The sequence below is a fragment of the Falco cherrug genome, chromosome 5 (assembly GCF_023634085.1).
Source record: "Falco cherrug isolate bFalChe1 chromosome 5, bFalChe1.pri, whole genome shotgun sequence".
Lineage (NCBI taxonomy): Eukaryota > Metazoa > Chordata > Aves > Falconiformes > Falconidae > Falco > Falco cherrug.
In genome coordinates, this window is record NC_073701.1 from 75,775,828 (window position 1) to 75,780,245 (window position 4,418).

The following is a 4,418-nucleotide window of genomic DNA, read 5'->3' on the forward strand; positions in this document are numbered from 1 at the left end:
GCTAGAAACATGACCCTTACTCTTCTTATCGGTAATCTATCATTCTTCCAGTCTCTGTAAGGCAGAAGAATACTATCAAGTTGTCTTGTTCTGTACAAGGAACACAGGTATGTATTGGTTGCTTATGGCCAGGCAGATTTGCTGACCTTTGCCAGTGGAAAATTCTACTTTACCTCTTCTGCCTCTTCTCACCTGACATTTCCTGATCATTTCCTCTCCTGTCAGTATATCTGATGCTAAGCTGGCCTTGTAGTAGCAATGACTTTTGCTCATACTTTATTAAACACAAAACTACATTTATTGAAGTTATTTCTACTCTTACTTTATGGAATCTGAGACCTACTAAATGAGTTAGATGATAAAGCTGCTCTTCATAGCTCTGATCAATGTCCATTAACTGTTGGTGATAGCACCTATGTACAGAAACTTCTGTAAGCCTCCAGGTGAGTACCTACAGGCTGGTAGTAAACTGATTGCCTACAATAGCAGATTTGGGATGCTCATGCTACACTTCTGCTGAGTATCTCCTGGTAGGCAGTCCTACCTCCACATGTCATTTGGAAATAGTTTTTATGCCATCAGTGATGCAAAAGCCACAGTTCAGGAGGCTCTGCTTTGGTAGATGCATTTTTGTCTGTACTACATTTGGAGGCTGTAAGTAAAGACAACTGGTGTCTGCGCACCATGCAGTTTTCAATTTGAAAGGGAAACATCTCTTTTCTGGTATAACAACTGGTGAAGAATTATATGGCTGTTCAAGTAATTTCTGACATGGCTAGAAGGGTATATCAGTACCTGTTGCCTACTCTGCCGTGCCAGCGTGCATTACATGAGAAAATTCACCTTCAGAGGTTCTCTTCAACAGAACCAGAATTTTAAACTTGTTTCTTGTTTCAGTATTCCCAGGAGCCAGCTAAGAGCTTAGTGTAGGCCTGCTGCTTTGGTAGGTTTTCATCTGTCAATGTCTTATGCACATAAATGTGTTTAAACTGAGGAAAAGTCCCAGTGGGACATCTGTGCTCAAACAGTCATGTAAACCCAGAACAGAGATCTCTCTGACTTTATACATGCTAATATGCTTAGAGGAGTGACTTTAGGATCCTGCAGGAGTTGGAGGCCCGAAGTTACTAACAGATGGGAAGGTTCCAGCCTTGGAACACCAATGCATGAGGTAAGAGGTTTTCTTGCTTGGCACCTAGTCTTAAGAAACAGAGTTTTAATGATTTTATTTTCTTCTTTATTATCTTCTTCTCCTGGCATTTTTACTACTTGGACCGGCCTTATATATTGTCCAGTATATATGGAAATAAAAAATATTTGGGAGCTTCTTTGTACTGCAGAGGGGCACAGATACTGAGGGATAGCGAAGTGGGGTTATTTTGGGGTGCATTTTTTTTTCTCACAGTAAAATTTAACAGAATATTTTTTATTGAAAAAGTTTTTGGGGTGTACCATTTTATTAACCACTTGGAAGGACAGGTTCCTTAACATAGGTTAATCTGCTTAATGCAACAACCTATATCTAAAACAGAATTGCACAGTTAGTATTTCATTAATTGTATCCGCAGTGGTGTCTTTTCCTTGGAGATAGTGTATGCATTAATCATGGGCAGGACAGCTCAACTAACTAGACTGTAAAACGTCTCTTGATGAAGGGTTTAACTTTCTATGCAACTGAAGTTTGTCAGTATTTTGTTTAGATCTCTAAAGTGTAGAATTAATCTCTCACAAAGTTCAATTTAGTCAGTTGACATAAGCTGTGTCAGAGTAAGATACTCATCTTGGGCAGTAAGTGAAGCACAGTCTAAAGTAGGAAAAAGCAGAAATTCTTCTGGTTAAAATTTTTATAGCTTTATAAGTGAACTGTTTAAACTTGATTGAAAGTCCTCCTAGATAACAAAATAAAAAATGTTACACCATCTCTCGCTCCATCTTAGAATATCAGCTTATTGTCCTAAATCCCTTTAGGCTTAGCCTTGCTATATACTAGGCAATATTTACTGTTATAGTGCAGATGCAGTTTATCACAGCAAAAAAGCACACTTGCTGGAACAGTTTGTGCTGGATCTCCAAGTGAACTATTCTAGCAAAGAAATTTTTTACCACTCTAATATACTGACGTTTTTATTAGCATAGACATTTTGCACCAAAAGAAATTATACTAAGCTGGTAAAAGCCTTTCTGGCAAAACTGGCCCATATAGGGACATACTCAAAAAGCCTAACCTAGCCCTTCTACTTGGAGTATGGACAGGAAACCACCCTTACCGTATCCACGTTGTTCTGGAGAGAAGGTAAGGGAGAAAAGTTATTTGACACCTGTTGCAGGCAGAGGCCAGCAGAGTTTCAAATCATGTTGGATTTTAAGTTACCCTGTTAAAGAGGGTTACACAATCAGCTAATAGATTTATATATAGAGAGATATAGATATAGACACATATAGGCACAAAATTCTTCGCAGTAATGTTTAATCAAGATATTAAATTGCCTTAGTTACAAAACGTATATGTAATCAATATACAATACTAATGAAATGACTGAAAATGTTGTTTACCATTACAAATCCAAACCTCTTACAAAGATTTGACAATCTTTGGGACTATAGAGAAGGAAGTTATGAACTACAGTTAAACCAAAATGCGCTTCTAAATATTGTGTGAAATACTCTCTGATGCCTAGCTGATACCTCTTTAACTTCTACTTAGGGGCCAGAGCCGGGGGAGACAATAAACTGGAATTATAACAGAGACATTTAGGCTGTGTCAGGCCATGCTAGTAACGGGCCAGGAGCATTCTCAGCTCTGACACCAAGTTCAATAATGCATGTATTTTCACACAGATAAACCTTCCTAGCCCTGAAAAGTAGGTGCCTGGGTGAAAATTGCTGTTGGAAGTCTTCCCTGGGCCACATTAATCCCTGAAGCATGCTTGGGCACTGTCTGGGAGAATGCTAGCTGGCATGTGCCAAAACTCAGGTAGCATCTTTGCTAGCAATTTAATGGTTATTAAAGCGTGGCAACATCCAGACCCAAGCTGTAGTTTACTGGAACTCATCTAGCCTTAGACACCACCTGATTTTGAGATTTAACTGTGTATCTCGGGGGAAATTAAAGTTGTTACATTTGTTTCCAAAATCGGTGAAGCTTGGCAGTGTCATTGTGAACAAGCACTACCATGAGATGATGCTGTTATCATCAGTACCTGATAATGTATCGTAATATTCCGTAACATTTTGCAAAATTACTGTCATTAAAATTTATTTAGGAAATTCAATTACAGTGTCTAAAAGGCCTGATCAGATCCAGATTCCCTTGTGAGTGGCACTGTGCAGAAAGAGAAATCCTTGCCCTTTTGCAATCGAATTCGTAATTGGGCAGAAGGTAGAGTAACAGGTTTAATAAACAGCAAAAAAGACCTTCTAAATGTAAAAAGGATAAAAAAATAAGAATATGTAGGGTAGCTCTTAGCACGGTTAGGTTCTTAGGGGTGTCTTGACTTTTAAATGTGAATTAGAAATCGTAGAACATTGTGCTGCTTCTGTTGCAGGCAAGATGATCACAAACTGTTTCTTGGTGTCTAAATGCATTGCTGAAAAGTGTCCTCTAACAATCATTTTAGACGGATACTAAAATGGATTGAGTTTGTGACTCTATTTAAGGCAGCATTTCTTATGCATAGTGCCATGGCTTGAATGTAAAAGTTGGCAATTGCTAAGATCTTAACTATACCTTCTAGTTTGATTTCTGATATGACCAGATTGCTGTCTGTGGATGCTGTTTGTTTCTTTGTGGTTTCATTTTTTGTGGCTTTAAGTATTTGGCTCTAGCTGTGTGCTTTTATTCACCACAGAGCAAGTGGGTTACTGTGAGGCAAATAGGCCTTATCTGACAACCCCGATGCTGGGTCTCACTGGGTCTTTAAGATGGTCTGGCTGTGTTCGTGGCTCTGAATGTAGCCCTTTGGCCGGGAGTGCCTGTTGTGAGTCCTCTGGAATGTGGGAGGAAAATTCACCCTACTGAGACACCACTTCCTTGTTTGGCATACGGTCAGCCTGCAAAATGAGAGGGCTAATGCACTGGCAGCACTACAAAGTGCTCAGAGAGGGACAAGCAGCAAGCATGTAGGAAGGGAAGGAGGCATGGTATAAGAATATGGAGGAACATACTCTTACAGACCTCGTGGTGGAAATAGGCTGTCTGGGGGTGCATACATCTGCAGAAGGAGTATCTGGACTGCCTGAAGAGGATTCCGATAGGCCTGAATTTTCACCAGCAGTGTCTGAAAGAGGTTGCTCTCAGGATGTTTTTGATTTTGGGGGTGCAGCAATACAGTGATGGGTCATGAGAGTGTGACAGGCCAGTTGAATCATTCATTTTACATGTTTTACAGGAGCTGTCTATAAAGCTGCAGAGTGTTAAA